At 44.0% G+C, this 12,212-nt stretch overlaps 1 protein-coding gene across 1 annotated transcript in view; it reads right to left on the reverse strand.

Annotated features, from left to right (window-relative positions):
* The window catches only part of PRDM2 (PR/SET domain 2), a 131,258-nt gene extending 122,308 nt beyond the window's left edge, over positions 1–8,950 (reverse strand). The window contains exon 1 of the mRNA XM_049771955.1: positions 8,924–8,950. The gene's annotated coding sequence lies outside the window, so the exon portion shown is untranslated. The remainder of the gene's footprint in view (positions 1–8,923) is intronic.
* Positions 8,951–12,212: the final 3,262 nt, after the last annotated feature.

Here is a 12,212-nt window from a genome sequence, read left to right on the forward strand (position 1 = left end):
CCTAAAAAATAAATAAGATAAATGAATTACACAAAGCCTGTGTTCCAGTCCTCTGAACTATTTCCCTAGTCCAAGGTAGCTATTGTTTGGGAAGAAAAAACTCTTCTACTTAAAATCTGAGGCTTTGGTGCAGAGGTGTCTATTTGAATAAGTAACTGATCATACTATTTGTGAAATGCAAAATAATAGCAATGATCTACTATTTGCGAAGGAAATGTTTGTGGACTGTTCTAAGTTTAAGAAACTCTGAAATATTTATTTTAAAATACTTGCTGACAGGGCTGGATAGTAGTACAGTGGGGTGGAGTGTTTGCTTGCTTTATACAAGGAAAAACCCTGGCACCACATATGGTCCCTCAAACCCTCCAAGAGAGAGTCCTGAGGGCAGAGCCAGGAGTAAGCTGAGCAACACTGGGTATGAATCTAAAACAAACACACAAAAACTCTTGGCTGTCTAAAAAACAATTTGCAGTTCTTGCTTCAAGGTACAATAAATGTCTTCCTAATTATGTTTTGTTGTGATGTTTTTGTTTTTTAATGAAAGACTGTCCCTGTGGCTAGCTAGTTATTGAAGGCCAAGCAGAGGACTCTAACACTTAAGAGGTGTGCAGAGCAAGAACTAAAATGAAAGTTACAGCTAGTTCTAGGAAGTACTTAAGTCACAAGTAGGGCTCCTCAGATAGTGAGGAATTATTATCACACTCATCCTCTTCTTGGCCCATCACAAAAACCTTTAAGAGAGAGATGGAAGGGGGATTATTTCAAAGCAGCCTCTGAATACATGTCGTCAGGAGGGCAAAAGAAACTGGCTTTATGAAGGGCACAACCTGAGATGGGCAAAGTGCAGCCAATAGAAGTTTCTGACTGATAAGCATCGCAAACAAAACTCTAGTTTTGAGAACATCAAGTTGATAGGAAGGAGTGAGGAAGTAGGAAGGAAAGGGGCAGTCAGGAAGAAGAGGCCAGGCAAGTCAGCAAGCCCATTAAGAGTCTCAGATGTAGAATAAGGGTCTGAGCCACAGAAGAAAGCTGAAAGAAAAGGACTTGCAGGAGTTTAAAAGAGACAGTGCAGATGATGTGCACACCCCAAAGGTGGGATGTAACAACAGACTGGAAGAATAGATATATGACTGGACTATAAAGATGGAGTGGTGGGCTCAGGGCTGGTATTTAAGCAGAATGGGCTACACTTCATTTTAGAGACCAGTTTGAAACAGTCAAACACACACACACACACACACACACACACACAAACACACAAACTATACTAGGTCACACAAACTATACTAGGTAAAAAGAGAGATTGATCTTTCTTCCAGACTAGGAAAGGAGACCCAGAGTCTTGAGCCCCAAGGAGATGTCTGATGAAATCAGAAATCACCAAGTGATTTATTTTTTGGAGAAGTGAAACTAGTGCAGATTTGGCTTTGAGAAAGGCATGGAAGAGGCCTTCCATGAAAGAGGCTACCATTCTCCATGTTTAGCAGGAAGAGGTTCTTCTTGGAAGACTAAGGACTGAAACTAACTTGAAAGGTTTTTCTTGACAATAACCATGCCAACCTAGTGTTTAAGGAGAAATGCCTAAGAAACATTCTACTTATGGTTTTTGTTTTTTTGGTTTTTTTTTCTGGGCCACACCCGTTTGATGCTCAGGGGTTACTCCTGGCTAAGCGCTCAGAAATCACCCCTGGCTTGGTGGGGACCATATGGGACACCGGGGGATCGAACCTCGGTCCTTCCTTGGCTAGCACTTGCAAGGCAGACACCTTACCTCTAGCGCCACCTCACCGGCCCCTACTTATGGTTTTTTTTTAAAGCTTAAAGTACCTCAAATTCTCTCTATATTCTTTATCTCAACTAATTTCCTTCATCATCCACACTTTACAAATAACTTCAAAAAGGCAAGAGCAGAAACTTTTACCCCTAAAGCCAAAAAGGAGGCATTCTCTGTGCTTCTTATATGATGGGGCTCAATTCACTACTACAGAATAGCACAGATACAATATTTATCTCCCTGAACAGGTGACCTGTCCCATGATCTCTAGCCAAACAGTCACAATTAAGAATTTAAATCAGGCCGGAAAGATAGCACAGCAGTAGGGCATTTGCCTTGCATGCAGCCAAACTGGGACAAACCCATGTTCAATACCCGGCATTCCATTTGGTCCCCCAAGCCTGCCAGGAGCGATTTCTGAGTGCAGAGCCAAAAGTAACCTCTGAGCACTGCCAGGTGTGACCCCCCCCCCCAAAAAAAAGAATCTAAATCAGTTTGCCTTGCATGTGCCAACCCGGGTTCAACCCCTGGCATCCCAGATGGTCCCCACAGCCTGCCAAGAGTAATTTCTGAGCACAGAGCCAGGAATGACCTCTGAGCCCTGAGCACTGCTGGGTATGTTCCAAAGGAGAAAATAAATAGAATCTAAATCAGGGGCTGTAGGGATTAAAAACAGCAAGTAAGACACTTGCCTTGCACACTGCTGATCAAAATTCAATCCCCAGTATCCCCAAGGGAGGAATAAGCCCTGAGTACCTTTAGGTGTGGCCCAAAACAGCAACAAAAGAATTAAATTGGAACCAAAAGATAGAACTACTCAGCGCAGCCCACCAGGAGTGACCCTTGAGTGCAAAGCCAGGGGTAACCCCTAAGCACTACTGGGTGTGGCCCCAAACCAAAATAAATGAATTAACTGGGGCCAAATAGTACAGCAGCAGGATGCTGACCTTGTATCCAATCAACCCAGGTTCCATCCTCTGTGTTATATATGGTCCCCAGAGCACTGACAGGAGTGATCCTTGAGCAAAGAACCAGGAGTAAGCCCTGAGTACCACTGGGTGTAGCCCAAAAAAACAGAAACTTCTTTTTTTTTTTGGTTTTTGGGTCACACCTGGTGATAGTCAGGGGTTACTCCTGGCTATGCGCTCAGAAATCGCTCCTGGCTTGGGACACCAGAGAATTGAACCACAGTCCGTCTTGGGTTAGAGCCGGTAAGGCAAATGCCCTACCACTTGCGCCACCACTCCAGCCCAAGAATCCTCCTATTTTAAAATGTTTTAAAAGTAGGCCTTTCAGAATTATGTCAAAGTCCTTAAAATAAGCTTAACAGAATAAAAAGCATTTGAAAAGTCCCTTTCTTACAGACACTCAAAATCAGGGGTCCTCAAACTTTTTAAACAGGGGGCCAGTTCACTGTCCTTCAGACTGTTGGAGGGCCAGATTATAGTAAAAACAAAAATTATGAACAAATTTCTATGCATACTGCATATATCTTATTTAGAAGTGAAGAAACAAAATGGGAATAAATACAATATGTGACCCTCGGGCCGTAGTTTGAAGACCCCTGCTCCAAATTATGCTTAATTTATGTACTGTTAGTAATGCAAAATATTCATATGAAAGTCTCTAAATGTTTGGAGAATCACATGATTCTTTTCAAATTTTTATGGCATTGTTTAATATCAGTTGCTTAATCTTTTTCCTACTATGGCTCTGGCTCATTTCTGATCAGGTTTCCTTCCTGCCCTAATGTTTGCTACTGGTCCCCTGGCCTACTCTTTGCTCCTTAGACTTCTATTGTGGTCCCCTAGCTACACAATTTTCACCTATGGTAATATTCTGACTGTCCACATGACACCTGATTGAGAAACAATTGTTTAAATTACAATAGTTACATTAAACAATTGCTTAATTAAAATAAATTAAATTGTTTAAATTAAAATGCCAGAGCATCCCTACTAGTTTTGTTATCTTAGTTAAGCTACTACTTATAAGCACATGTAAAATGTGCAGATTTTATCAAATTCCAGACAGACTGCCCACTAAAATAAAACTAACAGTTGCTCTTGGCTTTACATATTTCAGGCAAGCCATGCCAAAAAGTAATTTAGCTCTTTCAAAGCAAAGCCTATCATGATTTATTGCAAAACCTAAAAATAATATATTCTTTTCACCAAAAGGGTTGGCAATATGTAAGTATTCAATGAAACCTCATTTATTGCATGTTCCAAGGGGCCGATAAATGAAAACAAAGTATAGGTGTGACAAGAACCAAGAGTCATAAGAATAAATACCATATAGTACAGAGCAAAATATTATAAGTATATTTCACTCTAAATGAATGAGATTTACTACTTATAATAACTTTAATTCACGCTACAGGGAGATGGGGGTTGAAGAAAGAAAAGCACTCTTTTTAAGAAAGAATATTTAAATAGCACATACATTCATCTCAGTGAAATTATGCAGAAATTCTTTAATTCAGAAAAACACCCTGTTACCAAATAAATTTCATAAGCACAATTTTATCAGTAAATTCTAATTTTATTTTATTTATTCTAATTTAATTAAAAATTACTTATTTCATAACAAAAATGTATCCTATCTATACTTGTAAAAATTGCAAATAAAAAGATGAAAAAGCATATATGCATACATATAAATATTTGGCTGGAGGATACTGTATTAATTATGTATATTTGCTAAGAAGATCAATGAGTTATCTTTAAATGATCAAATAGTGTTACAGTTATAAAAGTTTCAAGGAACAGGAGATATACTATTGCAAGTAGAGTGACTTGCACATGGCCAATCCCAGCAACCTATGTGGTTCCCCCAGAATGATTCTGTAGAGAGCCAAGAGTAACCCCTGAGCACCACCGAATGCTCAAAACAAAATGGCAAGTGATTTCCTTAGGATAAACTCATCACTTCTGGGGCAAAAATCATGAATTGCTGTTTGTCTCAAAAAAAAAAAAAAAAAAAAGGTTTTAGGCCAGAGAGCTGAATAAAGGGATCGAACACATGCCTTGCATTCTAGAACCCTAAGTCCTAAGTAAATTCTACCCTGGTACTAGATGGTCCCCAAATGCTGCTAAGGGTGGCCCCTGAGCATGGAAACTAGAGTACACCCTCAGTAATACTAGGTGCAGCCCACCTCCCCCCCCCAAAAAAAAAAACCAACAAAATAAAACAAAGAAGACCAGAAAAACTGTCTTGGTTTCTGCCATCAACCTTCAAGAGGTCTCACTTTCCAGGAAAACAACAGTTCTTTCTGTATAATGAAATAAAATATGATGAATATGCTATGCAGTATAATGAACCAAACGCTTAAATTATTCACCATTCACTGAACCCATGCAAATTTATTTAAATTTTTATAACAATTCAATCTACGTATTGGGAATGCTAAGCCTGGATCATGAAAATTCCTCTAGTCTCCAGTTACTGTGTGTTATTTTATCTCTTACCACAACAGGGCCACCCAATGAAACTGCTCAAAGTCACCATTCATAAAGTCATAAAATTGGAGGAGAGTGCTCTGACAGGCCATGAGTCCACTGCCTGGCTTCAAGTGGCATAGTACTTTGTCTACTATACTTTTTTTGACTTTAGAGATTCCATAAATTGCTTTTCTGAGTCCAAGAGATTAAGTGAGCTTTATCTCCAATGCAGTGGAACTGCAACAATTTGGCAACCCACCCCAGGGAACCTGGAGCTAACTGGAAACTTCCTTCACCAAAGATGCAACTAAATAAATGACAATGTCCAAATATGTCGCTATAATAAAGAATCATCCAGGCAAGAAAAATAGTACAGCAGATAGGAGATTTGCCTTGTACCTGGTCAACTCAAATTCAATTCCTGGCATCCCCCATTTGGTTCCCCCAGAGTAATTAATTCCTGAATGCAGAGTCAAGAGTAAAACCTCAGGGTGTATCATAAAATAATAATAATTAATAATAATAGTAGTAGTAGTAATAATAAAGGTAATAATAGTAATAATCACCCAGCCCAAAGTTATCAATAATACCAAGGTTAAAAAATCCTTCTTTGGTTTAACCTAAGTACTGCTCTCGGGAACACTGCTTCCAATTCCTCTAAGGAAGTAATTTTTTTAAACGGATCTTCCACACAGTATGAGACACACGTTAGCAGGATCAATAATAATTAATATCTTATGGTAACATCCCAAACATCAGGAAATGCCCAAAATTTACACATCACCACATATACTCCCTAATATCCACCATCTCCCTGTCTACTCTCCACTCTGATGCTTTGTGTTTCATCCCACAGATGTATTTTTTGTTTTGTTTTGTTTTCTGCATGAGTGTTAAAAATAGCAGAAAAGCAAACTGGAAGACATGAAAATACTAAATAACCTAAGGTACTTTCCATCCCTATAAGGCCATGATTTAACCGACTGTAAAGGCTTGTAAATCATATGGGGAATTTGAAGAGAGATGGGAAGCTTAAAGAAACAGCTCTATGAATAAATAAACATCTGACTGATGTAAAATAATCATCAAAAGATTATGTGTGTAGATACACCTATGTAACTGCACAGAAAAGGCTGATAAGAGAATGAAAAGAAGCTGAAATTGAGGTTACCCTCTTTTAACTGCATTGTCAGTAAAAATGCATGTTTTAGAGGCTAAAAATCAGATTTTCCATTTTCATATATCTTAAGTGATTATGAACATAAAAATCCCCAAAGAAGCATTTGATGAAACTTCATGAAAACAAAACTCCTATTTTAGAAATCTTTCTGATCGACATAAAATTGATAAAACTATGGTCCAACCATATATAATAAAGAGATTAAGAAATTATACTACCATGCTCAGAACAGTAGAAAGAAAAATAGGTTACAATTACTACAATGATATCAGTCCTGCATAGTATGTAAATCTGCCAAAGCATGTCCACATAAATAAATAAACGCATGCTCTCGGAGCAATGGGAGGTCTGTTAAGATGCTAGCTGTGGTTATCCGAGGAATGGGAGGGTCTGTCTTCTATTCCTTCTTTGTGCCTTTCTCTATTCAATTGTTATACAGTGTGTATCTTTTTGATTCCTACTCAGACGAAATTAATGCATTATAACAAATTCAAACCATGTTGACACAGGAACTGTCCACAAAAATGAAAAAAGAAATTGTGAATAGGTCAACTTTTCAATGAAAATCACCTTCACAATCGACAAAAGTGAACTTTCCTTGAGCGATATTTTCAGGTTCCCAGAACTTGTGTACATTCACTCATTTAAAGAAAACAAGTAAAAAGAAATGTAGTGAAAAAAAGGGAGAGAGAGAGAGAGAGAGAGAGAGAGAGAGAGAGAGAGAGAGAGAGAGAGAGAGAGAGAGAGAGAGAGAGAGAGAGAGAGAGATGTAGTGAATAAAACATTTTCAGGGAATCCCAGAAGCTGTTGCCCTGTATCTGAACCACTAAGAATTTCAATCTTAGGTTTGCAAAGCTTAAAAATATCAGGTGGCTTAATCAGATATTTACAGATCCTCTGAAGGCTACATTAAGACTCTACATGTAAAAGAATGTGGCTAATGTAAGTATTTTTAAGGAAGCATCCAGAGAACGACTGGGCAGCTGCATGCCATCTCTTAAGACAAAACCCTGAACATGTAACTCTAGTGTCTCAGTTCCTCTTCCTTAGGCTCTGTACCTAAGATGTCATACAATGTTTAAAAGACAGAGAAAGGCAACAGCCTACATGCATTTACATGCATTTACATTGATTTTCCCATTCGGAACAAACGTGAATGAAGCCTGAGGAATAATCATGGAAAGGTTCCCCACCGCCCCCCTTATTTATTATATTTCTTCCCTGCTAAAACGTCGTCACAGTTGCGTACAACAATCCACAAAAACTTTGAGCAATAGGGGTCATCGCGTTCTGGGTTCCAACATCTCAGCGAAAGAAGAAACATCGGCTGTGACCCAGCGAGAGGCATTTGCACTTCTCCAAAAGAGAAAAAAAAACCCAAATCTCAATGGAGCTTTGCACGAAGCAAAGCAAGCGAGGGGTCCATCGGGGAATCTCCTGGGGAGGGGAGGGGGAATTTACAGCTGCTCAGTGAAGGTGTGAGGGGGTGCTGGGGGTTTCCCAATTAACTAGGGTTGATGGAATGGGGGGGGGACCCCCGCTGGGAAGCAGGTGGCCAGTAGTGGAGAAGGGGGAAACCAATGGGTCACACGCGTGGAAGATAAGAAGCCCACTGTACTGGGGGCCACCGATTGTTCTTAATCTGGGGGTGAGGGGGGTGTCCGCTCCTTGTTTCACTGAGACAGGTTGGGTTTTTTTTTTTTTTGGGGGGGGGGGTAGGGTGGGCTCTTTTGCAACCCATGGAATCGCCTGAAAGTGCGCTGGCGTTTGCGAAACAAAACAAACACGAATGCAAAGAGCGTCCCTGGGCACGATCGTTTCTTTTTCCAGGTTACAAATCACACGCATGCACAAAACTACTTGGTGGGGGGGAGGATAAAAAAAAACACACACACAAAAGACTCGACACCAAACAAATGAAGGATGCAAGTGTGAAGAAGAAGGAGGAGGAGGAGGAAAAAAGAAAAAGAAAAAGACACGTCCGGCGGGTGCACAAAAGAGAGAAGAGAAGGCAACCGGGATGCCTGGTGGTGGGCTGGAAAGCCATCCATGCATCCAGGCATCCATCCATGGGGCCGGCCCCGGGACACCCCGGGCTCCCCAGGGGTGCAAAGACTCGCCCGCAGCGCACCCGCGTCCTCCAGACGGGGCAAAGCTTTGCGCGCGGCCACACGGCGACAAAGCCCAGCCCGCAACTTCATCCCAGAGGGGGACCCCGTCGCCTCAAGACCGTGCCCGGCTGCTGAGATGCAACGCCAAAGGGACCCCGGAGTGTCCCAAACTGCAGCCGGGTTAAGTGCCCGACTCCGGGGACGCCTCCCAATTCAGCCCGGGAAGCTCCGAGGGGGGCGCGGTGCGGTGCAAGCGCGTCCGCCCGCCCGGCCCAGGCGCGCCCGGGTCCCAGCGAGTGGCGTCGCCGCTGCCGCCAAGCGCACCGCGGAGAGCAGCAACGAGTGTTCTTCGCCCACCCGCCCGCCTACCCCGGCCACCTCGCTCGCTCTCTCTCTCTCTCTTTCTCTCTCTCACCTGTGCGCACCCGCCGCGCCCCCCGCTGCTCAGAGCGCCCACAGCCGCTCCGCCAGTCCCGGCGCCCGCGGCCGCGCCGCCATCTTGACTCCGGGCGGAAGTGACGTCGGGCGGCGGCGTCGGACGCTCCTCCCGTGCCCACACTTGCTCGGCGGCGCCCGTCGCTGGGAACTTAACTAGACGTCCAGGGATCAATCGAGGTGGGATGTGGATGGAGGTCCCACCGAGTCCCCCTCTCCCCCTAAACACACCACGCACTTGCCGGCCTCCCCCACGAAGCCCGACCGCTGCTTGTGCACCAGTTTCGATCGAATTAAGTGACTTAAGGGGACTCCATGAACAGCAGTGGTTCTCCCCACCCACCCAAAAAAAAAAAAAAAAAAGTTGGGGTTCTGTGGGATTCAAAGTTACCTGTCACCCAGATCCACTGTCTTATGTACTAGGCGGTGAGGAAGGAAAATGTTGGCCATCGTTGGCCAAGTTCTGGCCAAATTTAGTGTAAGCATAGACCTTACTTGACTCCAAGGATCTGTCTGAGGCTCACTGGCAAAGTTGTGCCAAGTGGACACAAGCACTTGGGTTTATTGGCTCGTTCATTACAAATAGATAAGGGTAGACATAAGGGGGGCCGGGCGGTGGCGCTAAAGGTAAGGTGCCTGCCTTGCCTGCGCTAGCCTTGGACTGACCGCGGATCCCCCGGTGTCCCATATGGTCCCCCAAGCCAGGAGCAACTTCTGAGCACATAGCCAGGAGTAACCCCTGAGCGTTACCGGGTGTGGCCCAAAAAACAAACAAACAAACAAACAAACAAACAAAAAAGGGTAGAAATAAAAAAAATAAATAAAAGATCAGATTTAAACACCAAACCCAAAGTCAACGACAACAGAATCGGATAGCCAATCTTTAACTAAGCTATACACAGAGGGGACCATTTATACTAGCAGTCCAGGGGGCAAAGGAGGGGGATGTTGAGAACAGGGTTGACAACACTGGTGGCGAGAATACCCCTGATTCAATGTCACTATGAACTTTAAATATTACTGTGAAAGACTTGTAATTAACCTTGTCACAATAAAAATTATTTTAAAAAAATTAGTAGGGGTTGCCTGTCTGCTTTGTGCCCTGCGTTTTTTTAGGTGCCAGGTACAGAACATGGCACTGGCCTTCTTCTTGTTTTCAAAGCCAAAAGGTTGAAAGACAATGAGCTGACAATGAGCCTGTCTAAATTGTAGTTTCTGTGAAATATCCCAGGAGAAGTGGCCAGCAAATAAGTTGGAAAGAAGTCATGGAGTTGCAGAGATGGACAGGCTGTAGATAAGATAGAAAATTCGAAGTTGCCACATGAGATAAGATAGGAAATAAAAAAGTTGCCACATGTAGATGAAATTTTAGAGCCATGTTACAGTTATCTATCCCTCTAAGACCAAAATTAGAAAATATATATATTAAAAAATAACTCAAGTGCAGAATTAGGAATGGCATTCTGCAAAGAACAGATCCTAACAGACAATTAGAGGCAGGCCTGAGAAATTTATAAAGGAGTACACAAATCCTGCTAAATTAAAAAAAATATCAACAAAAATCAGGTTACAGTTTTATTGTGAAAGGGTTGATAAAGTAGTCAATGTCCTAGCCCAATAGAGTGACCCAATGAAGATACCTTCATTTCAGCAGATTTTATCAAGCCTTTAAAAGGCCTTAAATGTGATAGGGTCATCACAGAATGAAAGGAAAAAAAAATAAGTTAAATATCAGGAGTTTTTCTGTCTGCAAATGAGGACAGAGCGATCCTAAGTATGGGAGATACCTTCCTCAAGTCTCTACAATTGCCAGGGAGCGATTCCTTGATCAATGGAATCTATGCTTCAAAATCATCGGGCCCAGAGAAATAGCACAGCGGCATTTGCCTTGCAAGCAGCCGATCCAGGACCAAAGGTGGTTGGTTCCAATCCTGGTGTCCCATATGGTCCCCTGTGCCTGCCAGGAGCTATTTCTGAACAGTCAGCCAGGAGTAACGCTGGGTGTGGCCCAAAAACAAACAAACAAACAAAAAATCATCGGTAGTGCTTACCAACGTTTTCCAACCATGGCTCCCTTCTGAACTGTTTACTTTCTGTATACTTCCCTCACTCTGTCCCATGGGTTGGCCTCCTAGTTTCCTGCTATATCCCTCCGTCTGTTTACATGATTTCCACTTATGATCTACTTGGAATATCTCTGGAATCCACAAGGGAGCTATATCTGCTCCCAGCTCTTGAGAAACACTGACTTATAGTTTCTGCCAAAAAAAATCCATAAGACTATCATTTTATGCACAGTTAAAATAGTAAGCTTCTGGGGCTGGAGCAATGGCACAGTGGGTAGGGCATTTGCCTTGCACCCAGTTTTGATTCCCAGCATTACATATAGTCCCCTGAGCCTGCCAACAGTGATTTCTGAGTGCAGAGCCAGGAGTAACCCCTGATTGCTGTTAGGTGTGGCCCAAAAATGAGAAGGGAGGGGAGTCAGGCAGAAGGAGGTTTGGCAGGCCCACGCCATGCCGGTGGCCTGCTTGGCCAGGCCTAGGGGGGGGTGCGGGATTTGGGTAACCCCAGCACCCCTCTGCCGCCTTGCTCCAGATCTCAGGGCTTCCCCGGGCCACACCCCTGGGCAAGCCGGTGAGTTGGGTCCCTTGGTGGAGCTTGAAGGACCCTAGGCCTTCCCCCACTATCCATGCGGCTCCTTAGGGAGGGTCTGGGTGGGGCTCTGAACTTCTGTTCTCCCAGCTTCTTGAAGGATCTCTCCTTCCTGGGAGCCGGGAGTCAGGCAGGAGGAGGTTTGGCAGGCCCACGCCATGCCGGTGGCCTGCTTGGCCAGGCCTAGGGGGGGTGCGGGATTTGGGTAACCCCAGCACCCCTCTGCCGCCTTGCTCCAGATCTCCAGGGCTTCCCCGGGCCACACCCCTGGGCAAGCCGGTGAGTTGGGTCCCTTGGTGGAGCTTGAAGGACCCTAGGCCTTCCCCCACTATCCATGCGGCTCCTTAGGGAGGGTCTGGGTGGGGCTCTGAACTTCTGTTCTCCCAGCTTCTTGAAGGATCTCTCCTTCCTGGGAGCCGGGAGTCAGGCAGGAGGAGGTTTGGCAGGCCCACGCCATGCCGGAGGCCTGCTTGGCCAGGCCTAGGGGGGGTGCGGGATTTGGGTAACCCCAGCACCCCTCTGCCGCCTTGCTCCAGATCTCCAGGGCTTCCCCGGGCCACACCCCTGGGCAAGCCGGTGAGTTGGGTCCCTTGGTGGAGCTTGAAGGACCCTAG

This window comes from Suncus etruscus, chromosome 4, assembly GCF_024139225.1.
Source record: "Suncus etruscus isolate mSunEtr1 chromosome 4, mSunEtr1.pri.cur, whole genome shotgun sequence".
NCBI classification, from domain to species: Eukaryota; Metazoa; Chordata; class Mammalia; order Eulipotyphla; family Soricidae; genus Suncus; species Suncus etruscus.